The 16,773-nt window shown below is 50.0% G+C and overlaps 1 protein-coding gene across 1 annotated transcript in view; it reads left to right on the plus strand.

The window, feature by feature from the left end:
• ALPK3 (alpha kinase 3) overlaps window positions 1-16,773 on the plus strand; it is an 86,181-nt gene that overhangs the window by 22,657 nt on the left and 46,751 nt on the right. The gene's annotated exons all lie outside the window — the stretch shown is intronic.

Below are 16,773 nucleotides of genomic sequence, written 5' to 3' on the forward strand. Positions count from 1 at the left end.
CTAAACAACCAGTTCCAGAACCTCTAAGGGGACACTCTACTAGGGCACTAGCCACATCCTCCGCCTTTGCGAGGGGCATACCCGTTGAAGACATCTGTGCAGCAGCAGTGTGGTCTTCATCGTCCACCTTCGCCACGCATTATGCTATGGACATTCATGCAAGGCGAGATTCTTCCTTCGGGCAAGCCGTACTCCGCTCCATTTTCAACTGAGATGCCATGCTCTCCAATGGTGAGTGGGAGTACCTTTACTCATCTGTTATGTATAACCTAACTTCTGAAATTTCTCTTTCAGAAACAGCACCCACCTCCGTGCAGGTTAGCTTATCAGTCACCCATGTGTGGGACTGCACAGAGACCACGAAGAAGATAAACAGGTTGCTTACCTGTAACTTATGATCTTCGAGTGGTCATCTGTGCAGTCACACACGCCCACCCATCCGTCCCCGCTGCTGTTTATGCGATTCTACATTTCTCAGACTATCTTGCACTTAACAGCGGCTGGAAAGAAACTGGTGGGTGGAGCGCCTTCCCCCCGCTCCAGGCATGCGCAGTGGATGCCTGCTCCCCAGGGCGGGAGGAAGTGCGCGCCAAAAATAACGCCTAAGGCTAGCTTTGAATTCTCCGAGGTCGGGTTCGTTCCAGCGGGAAAACCCATGTGTGTGACTGCACAGATGACCACTCGAAGATCATAAGTTACAGGTAAGCAACCTGTTTTTCTCTGCTGATCAACACGGCGACCCTCCAAAACTGACAACGGAGCTCTGAATCTCTCTGTGTCTTTTTCCTCTGCAACATCTCATCGGCCTAGGGATGGGCATCCTTCCATGCCCACTTTACATCGAGCGAATTCAGTCTCACTTGGCTGCAATTCCGGGCAGCTGGCGTCATCTCTCTCCAGTTGCGGGATGTGACTCATTTTCTAGCACTCAGTGTTGTCAGGAGAGGCTTCCAAAAAGTAGTCCTATTCTTGGTCCGGACTTTGGATCACAGTCTTGGTCCGGACTTTGGATCACAGTCCTGCCCTGGAGCAAACAGTCCCCTTCAAAGGGACCACCTGCTGGGGGCTGTGTGAATGGGTCAAGCAGCTGACTCATCCCTGCCAAGATCCCGTAGAGTTCTCATTCATGGATAGTTAAAGGGGCTGGTGCACTAACCTGAATGACCCGAGCTAGCCCAGATCTCGGAAGCTAAGCAGGGTGGGTGACTACCAGTAAAGTCTAGTGCTGCTGTGTAAAAAGGTAAAGGTAGTCCCCTGTGCAAGCACCAGTCATTTCCGACTCTGGGGTGACATTGCTTTCACGACGTTTTCACGGCAGACTTTTTTACGGGGTGGTTTGCCATTGCCTTCCTCAGTCATCTACATTTCCCCCCCCGCAAGCTGGGTACTCATTTTACCAACCTCGGAAGGATGGAAGGCTGAGTTAACCTTGAGCTGGCTACCAGAAGCCAGCTTCTGCTGGGATCGAACTCAGGTTGTGAGCAGAGCTTGGACTGCAGTACTGCAGCTTACCACTCTGTGCTACGGGGCTCTTATACTGCTGTGTAGAGGAAGGCAATGGCTAGTCACCTCCGAAAGCCTCTTGCTTTGAAAACTCGCATGAGGGGTAACCATAGGGTTGCCAGGTCTGTGTTGGAAAATACCTGGAGACTTTGGGGGTGAATATGGGAGCGGGTGGGGTTTGGGGAGGGGAGGAGCCTCAGCAAGGTATAATGCCATAGACTTCACCCTTCAAAGCAGCCATTTTCTCCAGGGGAACTGTCACCTGTAGATCAGTTGCAGTTCTGGGAGATCTCCAGACTCCACCTGGAGTTTGGCAACCTTATCTGGCCCCATTTTGTAAAGGAGAATCAGATTCAGAGTGTGGATTTAAACTCCTGATACCTTCTCCAGGTGAGACACTTGGAAAATCTTCTAACATTGGCAGCTTTGGTTCCGTTCTGTTCCCCCTTCCCTTTCATTTTAAATCAAAATTTTCTCTGCTATGAGGTGTCTGAAACGAATCATGATAAAGGCAGAATTAGGAAGCAGCTGTCACTTCTGAATCATGACCTTTCTGCACATTTGCAGGAAAATAAGTCTAGAAATCTCCAGGGCTTATTTTTGGCAGAAGCGGAATAACACGGCAGTGCATACATTCAGGGTTCCCAGCATGTGGGTGTGTGGAATTTTCGCATGGGTGTCCTGTGATTTTGAAGTGCTTTGCTGAAAGCTGCTTGCATGTAGAGATTCATCGGATTCTGTGGGCACCTCTATGCTCTCTCTACATCTTTCTGTCTGTGTGTGTGCGTGGGAGTTCCCTCCACAAGTACCCCCTGTGGCCAGCAGATCCCAGCTGCCCACAGTGACACCTGTGACTATGGGATGATGTGTCTGAGATGTGTAACCCGAGCTGGGAAGGGGGTAACCAAGTTCTTGGACAGTTCCTCCACATGCTGCTAGGGACAGGGAGAGAGAGAGCTCTTGTTACAGCTTTGACCACCTCACTCCTGTGATCCTTGACTAGAAGAACAGCTGAAAGAGTAGGCAGAGAGAGAGATCTGTCTGGCACTTCCCCTTTGTTCAGGCCTTTCCTGTCTCTACGGTGGCCCAGTGGACCACCAGTCCCAGGGCTGACCATGCCACTAGACAAACTAGGCAATTACGTAGGGCGCCAGCCTCCTGGGGATACCAATATGGTTGCTCCCCATGTGACTCAGTGACCTTATCAGTGCAGGGGGGCCAGAAGTTAGCCTTGCTTAGGGTGCCAGGCAGTTTAGGGCTGGCTCTGTCCAGTCCCTGATTATAGTCAGGCAAGACAAATCGCCTGAGATTCCTTTGGCCAAAGCAGGACCTGATGCACTGCAGGTCCATCAGCATTAGCTTGGCTTTATGAGCCACCCTTTTTTATTTTTTTACTTCTGGCATGCACAAGATGTTTGGGGGAAGAGGCATGGATTTATTTATTTATTTATTTATTTATTCGATTTATATCCCGCCCTACCCCACCAAGGCGGGCTCAGGGCGGCTTACAACATAAAAGCTAACAAAGTCAGTTTAAAATACATTAATAATTATACAATAAATACATAAAAACACATAAAACTCACTTCAATATGTACTATGCTACCTTTTCCTAAATCAATTCTTCAATATTCCAGTATTCAATAATCTGTTGTTCGAGATTTGAATATTCAGGCATTCCGATAACAATTAATTATATGCCAACCGGAAGAGGGCTGTTTTGCAGGCCCTGCGGAACTGTTCAAGGTTCCGCAGGGCCCTCACCTCCTCCGGGAGCTGATTCCACCAACAGGGAGCCGCAATCGAAAAGGCCGTCTCTGGTTGCTTTCAGACGGGCCTCCTTTGGCCCAGGGATTATCTTGGGTACACTGAGTTGCAAAGATCAGACACAGTTCAAGAAGGTTGTGCTGTCCATTGCTTTCTCAAAACCCAGTGTACGGGGTTTTGCGCCAGGGGAGCCCCTTGCTTATGTTAAGTGGATTCCTGCAGCCAAATTCATATATATCCCCAGCAGTCCTGGAACTGGAGGTTTCAGGTGGCAAAAGAGATTTCTTTAAAAGCACACAATCAGATCCAATTTGTTAGCCAGAGACCACATTAGGTCGAAATCAGAGCAGTCTCCGAGGTGAGCGGCAGGTGAAGCATGAACTCTGAGGGGAGCTCGGGCGGCCTGTGAACTTCTGCAGCACCAGCTGCTCCAGGTCTTGTAACTAGAGAAGCCAAGGATCGGGCCTTGCGCCCTCCGCATGCTGAACTATGGAAACAAATACGAGATTTTAAGAGTTTCTTGGCGCAGAGGTGACCTCCCTGGAAGGTTTGAAGTCCCATAGAAAGAAATGGCTAGCATTAACGACATATTTATGTGAAACTTTATTTGTTTTTGCAGGATATTTTCAAGGCTGGCTCAGGTTTTTTACAGTTGGGGGAAATAATAATAATAAGCATTGCAGGTCGTGTGTCATTTAAGACACCAGAATATGATTGGCCTAAATAATTGTTCAAAGAGTGATGCAAATGATGTTGACTCTAGTCCCATGCAGGTAGCCAAACTGTATAAAAGTGTATGTACAGGACTATGATTGCGTGTACCGGCCCTAACCTCCATGTCTCAGTTGTAGCTGCTGCACATGACTTACACCACAATGGGTAAATGCTCTAAATACACCAGGCGTCCATTTTGTCAAGGGATGAAGCCAGCCTGACGGCTGTCTGGGTGTAGAAGCCATAACTAGTGCGTGGTGGTCCGTGTGTGTGGTGCTTAACTTTCCCTCAGCACATTCCTTTCTCCCTGGCTTAACTACCCATGCATATTTGCAATCAACTTGTATGCATGAAGCTGCCTTACATTAAGTTCAGACCACTGGTCCATCTGAATGGTTTACTTGGATGGGCATAAGTTCTCCAGAATCTTGGGCAGAGAAGGGTCTTTCCTAACACTCACTATTAAAGATCCTTTATCTAGAGCTTGGGGGGCTTCTGAGTGGAAGGCATGTGCTCTGCCACTGAGCTACCATTCTCCCACCCTCCATGTTCCTTAATTCTAGTAAACAAAGCAGAAGCACCCTCATAACTGAAGTTGTTGAAGAGAGCCAACGTGGCAGTTAAGAGTGGCAGATTCTAATCTGGAGAACTGGTTTTGATTCCTCAGTTCTCCACATGCAGCCAGCTGGGTGATCTTGGGTTGGTCACAGTTCTCAAAAGAGCTCTCTCAGTCCCACCTGCCTCAGGGTGTCTGTTGTGGGGATAGGAAAGGAAGAAGACGACATTGGATTTATATTCCACCCTCCACTCAGAGTCTCAGAGCGGCTCACAATCTCCTTTATCTTCCTCCCACACAACAGACACCCTGTGAGGTGGATGGGGCTGAGAGGGCTCTCACAGCAGCTGCCCTTTAAAGGACAACCTCTGCCAGAGCTATGGCTGACCCAAGGCCATTCCAGCAGGTGCAGGTGGAGGAGGGAGGAATCATACCTGGTTCTCCCAGATAAGAGTCCACGCACTTAACCACTGCACCAAACTGGCTCTTGATTTTAAGCTGCTCTGAGACTCTTTTTGCTAGTGAACAGCAGGGTATAAAAACCGACTCTTCTTCCTCTCCTTCTTCAGATGGATGTGTGTCGTAGGCAGCCAGGTTGGGGGAAGAGAGAAGGCAAAGGAGACATTTTGCAGGAAGGGGGTGGTGGTCTCTGAACTGACTACATGACATGGCTTTCCTACATGACCTTGCTCCTTTCAGGCTCAGACTACATTTTTTGTTCACATGTCTGTGCATTCATGCCTTTCCCACATCTGAACATGCGACCATTCAGTCATGCAATCAGCCCTTGCATGCACAAAATCTGCAAATGTGAACTATCTTCCCTCCCAAATCTGTCCCAGGGAGATCAGCAGTTCTGGGCATGCTCTGAATGAAGCAGGGTGCCCTTACTCCCTGTGAGTTCGCAGTAACAGCAAATCCTTCCAAAAATCAGTGTGTTTGTGTGGGAGAGGGGATGGGGGGGGGGGAGATGACTCTATTGAGGCTCTCAATCCAGCAATTGGAGCTCGGTGGGGGGGATCCCCACCTGAGGGTTGAAGTAGCTTGGCCGGCCCAAGGGGGTTTAGTCCCTTAGGCAAACCTAATACTTCGCTACCTCCCATTCAGCGCACACACACACAAAATGCAATATCAACCAGGCAAATGTAATGCAAGGGCCACAGTAAGCACACTTGTCTGGGACTAAATCCCATTGAGCATTAGAGTGGGGCTTGTGTAGGCATGGCACACTTGCATGGGAGGAATGTTAATTTGTCTTCCTCTGTGCCCTGCACCCTGGGCCCCTGGGACTGCCTTTAACTCTTGTGGCACCCCTCCAGATCTGGTGCCCTAGGCAGGGTTGCCAACTTCCAGGTGGGCCTGGAGATCTCCTGCTATTACAGTTGATCTCCAGGTGATCAAAATCAGTTCCCCTGGAGAAAATAGTTGCTTTGGAGGGTGGACTCCATGGCAATATACTCTGCTGAGGTCCGCATTCTCCCCAAACCCTGGCCTCCCCAGGCTCCACCCTCCAATTATCCAGATATTTCCTAACTCAGAGCTGACAATCCCTTGAGGGTGCAATTTATGGCAACATACTGAGTTCCTTCGCCTCCCAAAACTCAGCTCTCACCACACACACACACACAAATCAGGAATTTACCAACAGAGATCAGTTGCCCTGGAGAAAATGGCTGCTTCAGAGGGTGGGCCCTGGTGTTTTATCCTGCCGAGGTCCCTCCCCTCCCCAGGCTCCGCCCCCCAAATCTCCAGGTATTTCCCAACCTAAAGCTGGTCACCCTAGCCCTAGACGATCACCTAGGTTTCCCTGGTGGAAAGGCTGGCCCTTTGCGTTAAGACTTTTTATTTTGCAAAACCCCAGTTTCTCTCGATGCCTGAATGCAACCCCTGTCTTGTGCCCAGCAAAAGGTGTTGACGGGGAAAGCAGGGTTGTGCCACTTCTTAAGTAAACATCAGCTGGCCGTGAGAGTCTGCAGCGGTAGCAGCAGCAGCCGCGGGAGAAGAGGAGGCCAGGTGCTGGCGGCTGCCAGGTGGAGAGTGCTTGGGAGCTGAGGTCACTTTTGAACTTCACCCAAGTGCGGAGATCTAAGCGGGGAGGAGGGGGGGAAGGGAACGAGAGGCGCTGGAGGTGACCTTGGCGGCCACAGATGGGAAAGAGGGGAGGGGGGAGATTGCAGAGAGAGGCCAGCTTTAGAAATGGGAAGGGATTAAGGGGAAAGGATTGGGATGCTTCTCTGTTTGCGTGTGTTTACCTCTTATCCTGCCTTTTCTCCAAGGATGTATGAGGTCTTCCCTTCCCTTTATATCTTTATTTTAAAAATCCCTGCGAGGTCGGCTAGGCTGAGAAGCAGCAGCTTGATCCCAGGGATCTTGATGGCTGCGTAGAGATTTGAACCATAAGTAGGGCTTTTTTTGAGCAGGATCGCAGTTCCGGATCGCCCCAAGGGCGTTTTCACACTGACCTTAATCGGTAGCGACGCCCCTCTTCAGCGTGCAGGATCTGCCCGGATTTCGCACCAATTGCCGCGGAGCACCCGGAAGAGCCGGAAAGTCCCGCGGCTTTTGCGGCGCAAATGGAAACCGCCAAAATCCAGTTTCCATTTGCGCCGCAAAAGCCGCGGGACTTTCCGGCTCTTCCGGGTGCTCCGCGGCAATTGGTGCGAAATCCGGGCTGATCCTGCGCGCTGAAGAGGGGCGTCACTGCCGATTAAGGTCAGTGCGAAAACGCCCTTGGTGTGAGGGGGTGTGGCCTGATATACAAATGAGTTCCTGCTGGGCTGTTCCTACAAAAAGACCTATGTGGAACAATGGTGACATCAGGAGGTGTGGCCTGATATGCAAATGAGTTCCTGCTGGGCTTTTCCTACAAAAAGCCCAGTGTGAAACAATGGTGACATCAGGGAGTGTGGCCTAATGTGCAAATGACTTCCCGCTGGGCTTTTTCTACACAAAAGACCCTGACCATAAGGAAATTACACAAAGGTTGGAGATGGTTGACATAGAGAACTTTTCCTCCCTCTTTCAAAATACCAGAAGCTGCTGGGCAGTCAGGACAGAAAAAAAGGAAATACTTCTTTACCCAGAGTGTAATTCAAATACAGAATTTGGCGCCAGAGGATGTAGGGATGGCCGCAAGAATAAACAGCTTTAAAAGGGGATTAGAGAGATTAATGGAGGATAAGTCTGTCAGTGGCTACTAGCCATGGTGACGACTCAGGGAAACCTTCATATTCAGAGAACCTTCATATTCAGAGGCGCTAAACCTCTGAATCCCAGAGTCAGGAGGCAATGTCAGGGGGAAAGTCTCAGCCTCTCTGTCCTGTTGTTTGCCTTTCAGAGGAATTGGTTGGCCACTGTGTGATTAGGGTTGCCAAGTCCTCTTCAAGTCCTGGCGGGTGACTTCCGCGGGTGCATGATGAAATTATGTCACCTGGAAGTGATGTCATCAAGATGGCGGTGCACACGGGGGCCGCTCTAGGCATTTCCAGGAAAACTATGGTTTTTCACGGACATTCTAGCCATTTGGGAGGTTAAAACTCTATGGTACCTGTGCATTTTCTGGGTCTTCTCTTTCTTCTAGCATCTGATGAGTTGGAGAAGGTCTCTGGCCCCCTGGGGTGTTTTGCTGTTTGCCAACCACTCCTCTCTATATTCTCCCAGGCCTCCTGGCTTGAAGCAAGATGCTTCAGAGATGACCAGAGGCAGAGCTGGTTCTAGGCTTTGGACAGAGAGTGCCCAGGGCCCCCTCCTCTTCTTAGTCTAACTAAAAAGCCTTCTCACTACCTGCAATCACAGATGCCTGCACTACCTACATACTCATACCCTGATAATGCTTAGCAGTCCCCATGGTTGAGAGCATAGATGGCAGAGAGTGGAGGAAGGGCAGGAGGTGCATGGTCAGTGGCATTGGGCCTCTCCAGAAGCCCCGGACCCTGGTTGCTGCCCTACCCCAACGCATGCTGACCCCAGCCCTGACCAGAGGAATGCAATCACACTTGTTTGGTGTAGATCCAGTTTGGTGTAGTGGTTAAGAGCATGGACTCTAAACTGGGAGAACTGGGTTTGAATCCCTCCACTGGCAGCTGCTGGGCGACCTTGGGTCAGTCACAAGTTCTCTCAGAACCGTTCTCTCAAGAGTAGTTTGCAAAAGAGCTCTCTCAGCCTCACCTACCTCACAGAGTGTCTGTTGTGGGAAGGGGAGGGAAAGGAGATTGTAAGCCACTCTGAGACTCCAAGTGAAGGGTTGGTTATAAATCCAACTTCTCCTCCTCCTCTCCTTTTTCTCCTCCTCCTCCTTTCTTCCCCCCTGTAAGTTTGGAACCCATGTGCTTGGGGATTGTCGGGGTGCACGATTGCTCTGCGGAAATGAAATGTTCAGCCTCTTCCAGCAGCCACAAAAGTGTTCCAAATGGGCTCCCTGTGGAACTTCAAAGGGGCTGGGAATGGTGTCAAAGCTGTAGGCAGAAGGTCGATCTTTCCCCTTGGTCAAGCCGAAATAGATAAGTGGGGAAGGCACTATAGAGCCCTGGGAAAGTGAGCTTGTCTCTGGCCCCCTCGCTTCTGCACAATATCAACCAGTCGGGGTGCTTTTAGGAAGTGAGTCTTAGGATAATAATGCCTGGGGGCTTCAAGCTATAATTACTGCTGTTCGAGAGGCTCCGAAGCTGAGCCGACACGTGATGGTCATTGCGCCTCCACAGTCTGCTCTGAGCCCCCTGCAGAGTTCCTAGAACAGAGTTGACTTAACTGGAGCTGAAAATGCTTTTTAAAAATAATAATAAAGGACCTGAGAATCCCCAGCAGCCTTTCCGAAAATAACAGTGTAATGCCATTTTATGAGCCAACCGGACTGTCTCAGAAATCATAAGCTTCCCCAAACTCTTCGTCAGGCTTCTTGTTCGGTGCTGAGAAGAATAACTGGGTGAGGGGATGCTTTAGGATGTGCTGGTAAAGCCCCTCACCTGCAGTTTGTACGGTCGTAATAACCAGATAAACCGCAGACTTCATTGGAATAGGTGGTGCTGGGTGTGAAGGGGGTTATGAGATACAGAGGTTCTGGATTGGGGGAGGGGGGGCTGTGCCTCAGTGAAAGAGCCTCTGCTTTGAGTGCAGAAGGGCCCAGGTTCAATCCCCGGCACCTCCAATTCAAAGGACTAGGCAGCAGGTGATATGGAAGACCTCAGTCAGAGACCCTGGAGAGCCAGTGAGAGTAGCCAATGGATCTGACTCAATATGAGGCAGGTTTATGAACTCATTGGGTGAAAACAGATGGGTGTTTTAAGCCATCCCGGGGATGGGAGGCAGGCGGATCAAAGAAGCGTGTCCACATGCACACATCTGCCTGCCATCCCTGCCCCAATTGCAACCCGCCCAGGGCCAGTTCGAAGCAGCTTCAGAAGGGCACTGCTTACAAAGTGGTGCCTAATTTCTGAGGTGGCTTCGAGGTGCTAGCTCTTCCAGGGCACATGCAGCCCATCCCTGTTTTGGGGGCTGCCTGCGGGCCACTTGAAAGCTTCCAGTCTGCTCCTTTTCTGGCCTGCTCTCTTTGGGGTGGCTTGCTGCCGCCCTGAGCTGACTGTCTATAACAGGGGTGGGGAACAGTGGCTCTCCAGATGTTTTTTTGCCTACAACTCCGATCAGCCCCACCCAGCATGGCCAATGGCTGGGGCTGATGGGAGTTGTAGGCAAAACACATATGGAGAGCCACTGTTCTCCACCCCTGGTCTATAGTCACCCATTATGTTCTATTGGAGAGGGGCTGTGGGGCAGTGGAAGAGCTTCTGCTTGGCACACAGAAGGTCCCCCGTTCAATCTGTGGCATCTCCAGTTAAAAGGGACCAGGCAATAGATGATGTGAAAAACCTCAGCCTGAGACTTGGGAGAGCCTCTGCCAGTCTGAGTGGACAGTACTGACTTTGATGGACCAGTTGTCTGATTCATGACAAGGCAGTGTCATATGTGGGTTATGGAAGCCATTTTTAAAAATAGGTATTTTTCTCTTTGAGAGTTGAAAAGCTAGCTGCCTCCCCAGCATGGAGCACATAAGGACCCTAGTAAAGCAGAAGGAAAAATGTGGTATCTCGTCTGTTATCAAAGCCAGTGCTTAATTTCAAATAATGCACTAGGGTAAAGAGGACACAGAACCTGGGGGTGTAATCCATTCCCCACCCCAGCCTTTCCAAGAACCAGCTGCAGGAGAGCTTTCCTCTCTAGCAACCAAGATCCAGCACGAGATGGATTGACTCAGTAAAGGAAGCTACGGTTGGTTCTCAGTTTGCAGGACCTAAGCAAGGCTGTTAACAGCAGGACTTTTTGGAGGTTCATTATGTAGACCTAAGTGTGTATCTGAGGAAGTGTGGATGCGCACCAAAGCTTATACCCAGAATTAAACTTTGCTCGTCCTTGAAGTTGCCATGGGATTTTGTTCTATAAATTGATAGGGTTGCCATGGGTCAGAAATAAGGTGTGGGCACTTCACACACACACACACACACACGCAGGAGGGGGCAAGCCGCAATTGCCTGCCAGTTTCAAAGAGCGCTGGCTCCTAACATCCTAAGCTCAAAGGCACAGCTCCCTGCACTTTACATAACACCCTGAACCCAAATGCCCTCCAAATTTCCCTTGGGGTATTCAGGCTTTGAGAGAGGCCCCATCTGGAGACTCCCTTATTTACTGGCATGGAGGGGGTGGTGAAAGCTAGTTGGAGCAGCTTTAGAAGGCAAGTCAGAAACTTTGACTTACCCCAGGGCAGCTTTGGAGGCCGGCTGTGACCCCCTCCCCCCCACCCCTTTCTACATGCCCAGAGCTGATCCTCACATGAATATAGCCCATTTGGCTCTGAAGCAGCCGGTCACACACATATCATGATGTCATTGTCCGGAAAGGGCAGGCGGCATCTGCTATCCAATGGTATTTAGAGGGCACAGGCTGGCCTGTGATGCAATCGCCATTGCTTCTGTCCAATGGAAACTTTGGGTTCGGTTTACAGGCTGTGATGCTTTGGTTCTCCATGGAGCTGCCAGCCCTCTGCTAAGTGTCTGTTTTTTAACCTTAGGCATCAATCTGCCCAAAGCAGGCTCTCTTCCTAGAACAGCAGGGATGTTCTCACCTCCCGTCTATGTCCACTGAGACTGCGAAGGGAACACCTGATCTGCCCGACTGTACCCACGTCAGGCTTCCAAACAGTTGGGGTTGTGTTTTCCCCCCAATTTATGCAAAACTGCCAAGATATGCAGAACCAAGTCAGCAGATCGAGTTCTTTCCACTTGAATCAACCAGTGCAGGACTTAAAAAAAAAAAAGTTTATTTCTGAATACAGAAGTAAAAAAAAATAACAACTGTGAAGTTAAATAACAAATGAAAGGTTTGAGCATAGAAAACCTGGAACCTGAGACATTACAGACAGGATCTATTTTTCAGTAGTTCTGCTAGTTTAAGGTCTAATGTAGTTTCTTCTAGAGCAGGGGTGGCCAAACTTACTTAAGGTAAGAGCCGCATAGAATAAACATCAGATGTTTTAAGAGCAGGAAGGAAGGAAGATGGGGAAGGGAGGGAGAGGTGGAAAGAAAGCAACTTTTAACTTTACATGTATTCTGCAAGCTGCCGGCTGGCTTGGCAAAGTGATTTAAAGAGACAGATGTGTTCTCCAAGCCAGCCAACAAGGCAGCAGGGGTTTTGGGAGCCACACAATATGTGTGAAAGAGCCACATGTGGCTCCCGAGCAAGTTGGATTTTGCATTGGATAGGGCAGATTCTCTTACATGAATGCTGCCTCTGTTCTTACCTCCCCGCCCCTCAGAAAGTCTTGTGCACATTTTAGCAGCCACACAGTTAATACGGTTAAATCTGCATTGTACTTTCCAATGCATTGTACTTCCCCCCCCCCCAGATAACTCACTATCAGATCTTGGAAGTTAAACAGGGTCAGCCCTGATTGGTACTTGGCTGGGAGACCACCAAGGAAGCCCAGGGTTGCAACACATAAAGGCAGGCCATGGCAAACCACCTCTGAACATCTCTTGGCTTTAAAACCCCATGGGGTCACCATAAATCCTGGCAAAAGGCGAGGGAATGCGGTCTCCCCAATCACAGTCTTGGTTCTTGTGATGATGTCTGTGTCTGTACCCCAGGTGGTTGTTCTCATGTGGTCTTTTGACATCTGCAAGATGGAACCTGTGCCATTGCTCTAAGCTCTCCAACAATGTTGTTTTGAAAATTAAAAGTATACAGTGATTCAGCTAACTGTTCTAACGAGAGCCAGTTTGGTGTAGTGCTTAAATGTGCGGACTCTTATCTGGGAGAACCGGGTTTGATTCCCCACTCCTCCACTTGCACCTGCTGGAATGGCCTTGGGTCAGCCATAGTTATCACAGAGCTTGTCCTTGAAAGGGCAACTGCTGCGAGAGCCTTCTCAGCCCCACCCACCTCACAGGGTGTTTGTTGTGGGGGAGGAAGATAAAGGAGATTGTGAGCTGCTTTGAGACTCTTGAGTGGAAGGTGGAATATAAATCCAATGTCGTCGTCGTCTTCTCCCCACCGCTGGCTGGGTGGTATTCTTCCCACCCCAGGCAAAATCACTGTCTCCTCTGCTGCTCAAAGCAGCCCCTAGCAGCATAAGGCTGGGGTCTAGTGCTTCTTTAGCTTTTGGAGTAACAAGTTTCTTGGAAATGACTCAGGATGGCCCTAAGTTTGGTATGTGGTTAAGTTTGGTGTAGTAATGGTTAAGCACGTGGACTCTAATCTGAGAGAACCGGGTTTGATTCCCCACTCCTCCACGTGCAGCTGCTGGTGTGACCTTGGGTCAGTCACAATTCTCTCCGAGCTCTCTCCGACCCTCACAGGGTGTATGTTGCAGGAAGTGGAAGGGAAGGTGGTTGTAAGCCACTCTGAGTGAAGGGTGGAGTATAAATCCAGTCTGCTGCTCCTCCTTCCCTTCGTCTTCTTTGAAAAGAGTTGCATAGACTACACAGAACACCGCTCTGATCCAGCATGGCTGTATTAACATCCTGAGGCATTTAAATGCTTGGCTCATGGAGTGGAGTCTGCTATGGTTCTGGGACTCTTGACCTCCAATAGCTGCACCAGGGTTTCAGTGGTTGGGGTTTCACCAAGTCTTCAGCAGTTTCAAGTGGTAGTTATGTGCCCTGGGGCCCTTTCCATCCTGCTCCACACAGCTGTGTACCTTTGGTCTTTCTTGCGCTCCCGATGACATACGGAACCATAGCCATCAGAAACCGGACGAGGCACTGAAAGACCTGCAAGCGGATCCCTGGCATGCACTTTATCACTCAAGCAGCTGTAGAGTCTCCCAATTCGGGTCAGAGTTGCAGCAACGGGGAGAAAAGAGTAGCGTTCCTTCCTCCTCGCACCCTTGCATACCCTTTTCCTGACCTCAGATGGCCTCCTGGCACCGATATCTGCCCTGTTGAGGAGAACATAGAAAACATAAAGAGAGTTGTAAGTTTCTGCAACCTGACCTGGATGGCTCAGGCTAGCCTGATTTTGTCAGATCTCAGAAACTAAGCAGCCCCAGTGCAGTGACCCTGGATGCGAATTCCAGGGTCACTACACAGAGCCAGGCAATGACAAACCAGTCTCTTGCCTTGAAAAACTGACAGGGATGCCATAAGAAGCTAAGCAGGTTGGTTCTGGTTAGTATTTGGATGGAAGACCATTAAGGGAGTCCAGGGTTGCCACGCAGAGGCAGGCAATGGCAAGTCACCCCTGAACATCTCGTGCCTACAAAACCCTATGGAGATGCCATGACAGGTTTTCCTGGATGAGACATCCGCTTTGGACCCATTCCAGTCAAGCTTTCACCTGGAGACTGTCCTAGTCACTTTCACAGATTAATTAAGACAGCATCTGGATCAAGGCGGGTCAGCGCTGCTTGATCTGTCAGCAGCATTTGACACGGTCAGTTACGACCTTATGACTCACCGCCTTGCTGTCGCCAGAGTTCAGGGGGTGGCCTTACAATGGTTTTCCTCCTTTCTCCGGGGACGGGGACTAAGGGTGGTGCTTGGCGAGCAGACATCCTAGCGACATCCACTTATTTGTGGAGTGCCGCAGGGAGCCATTCTCTCGCCAATATTATATCTATATGCGCCCTCTTGCCCAGATTGCCTGAGGCTTTGGGGTGCTTTGCCACCAGTATGCTGATGACACCCAGCTCTATCTGTTGATGAGTGACCGGCCAGTCGCCGCCCCTGACCAGTTGTCTGAGGCATTGGGAGCCGTGGCTGAATGGTTACAACAGAGCCGGCTGAAGCTGAATCCAGCTAAGATGAAGGTCCTGTACCTGAGTCGGGGTGGAGTGGGTATGGGCATCGAGCTCCCAGCTTTGGACAGTGCCACATTTGTACCAGCCCAAAAGGAGCTTGGGAGTGACCTTGGTTTCCTCCCTTTCCATGGGGACCCAGATCACAATGGTTGCCAGGTCTGCCTTTTGTTATCTACGGCAAATCAGACAGCTAGCACCATATCTATCCCCCCAGGACCTGGCTACAGTGATCCATGCAATGGTCACTTCCAGACTAGACTACTGTAACTCGCTCTACGTTGGCTTACCCTTGAGACTGATCTGGAAACTGCAGCGGGTGCAGAATGTGGCGGCTCACCTGCTGACTGCACCACCTTTACGGGTGGGCATTCGGCCGGCGCTCCGCAGTCTGCACTGGCTGCCCATTGAGTACCGGATCCGCTTCAAGGTTCTAGTGCTAACATTTAAAGCGTTACGCAGCCTGGGACCAACATACCTGCGGAACCATCTCTTTCCATATATGCCCAGGAGGTCGTTACGTTTGGCCTCCCAACATCTGTTGGCTGTCCCCGGCCCAAGAGACGCCCGCCTCGCCTCAACTAGGGCCAGGGCTTTTTCAGTCCTGGCCTCAACCTGATGGAATCAGCTCCCTATTGAGATCCGGGCCCTACCTGGCTTATTACCCTGTAAAACGGAGCTGTTCCGCCAGGCTTTTAGCTGAGGCTGCATGCATCTATTGATCTGGTTGGCCTCCCCGGCCAGCACTGTCATCTGCGCTAGGAATTGGAATAAAAACTGCCATCCCTATGAGATATCATGATGTGAGATGACTAGGCTGGGCAGTATGTGATGTCATGGTAATCTGAGTGCTGTTGAGTTGCCTGTTTATAAAATGTTTTTATTGTATTTTATTGTTTTATTATATGTTGTACTCCGCCCCGAGCCCTACGGGGAATGGGCGGAATAGAAATGTACTAAAATAAATAAATAATTAGAAGCTAAGCAGGGTCAGCTCTGGTTAGTATTTGGATGCAGGACCACCAAGGAAGTCCAGGGTTGCCACGCAGAGGCAGGCGATGGCAAGCCATCTCTGAATGTCCGCCCTGAGCCACCTTGGTGGGGAGGGCGGAATATAAATCGAATGAAATGAAATGAAATGAATGTCTCTTGCCTACAGAACTCTATGGGGATGCCATAAGGAGCTAAGCAGAGTTGGCCCTGGTTAGTCTTTGGATGGGAGACCACCAAGGAAGCCCAAGGTCACTATGCAGAGACAGCCAGTGGCAAAGCATCTCCAAATGTCTCTTGCTTGGAAAACACTACGAAGATGCCAGAAAAAGCTAAGCACGGTCAGCTCTGGCTAATATTTGAATGGGAAAGTCCAGGGTTGCTATGCAGAGGCAGGCAATGGCAAGCCACCTTTGAATGTCTCTTGCCTTGGAAACCCTGACTTGAGGGCACGTTCCACCTTCCCCATTTCCTCAGTAGGATAAGTAGCTCCTTCCTTCCCTCTATCCAGACTCCTCCCCTCCCCCCAGGGATGGAATTTTAGCAGGAGCTCTTTTGCATATTAGGCCACACCCCTGATGTAACCAATCCTCCAAGAGCTTACAGGGCTCTTCATACAGGGCCTACTGTAAGCTCCAGGAGGATTGGCTGCATCAGGGGTGTGAGGCCTAATATGCAAAGGAGCTGCTGCTAGAATTCCACCCCTGCCTCCCCCATGTCTGTTATTTAATAATAAAATAAGTACTAGAGATCCATTCACAGATTATCCAGCATCTAGATTTGTTTGACCCTAAGATCCAAGTTCTGCCAGCCATGTCATCCTGGATTTAGTAATGAGGAAAAATCATGCCTTGGAGGCAATTGTGCATCAGTCATTCTGGACCTAAGAGTTTGAGGGGTTTGTGGCTGCTGTCTGGAATGTATTCAGCTCAGAATTATAACACAGTAGTAGTAGCTCAGG

This window comes from Heteronotia binoei, chromosome 19 (genome assembly GCF_032191835.1).
Source record: "Heteronotia binoei isolate CCM8104 ecotype False Entrance Well chromosome 19, APGP_CSIRO_Hbin_v1, whole genome shotgun sequence".
In the NCBI taxonomy this organism is placed as follows: domain Eukaryota; kingdom Metazoa; phylum Chordata; class Lepidosauria; order Squamata; family Gekkonidae; genus Heteronotia; species Heteronotia binoei.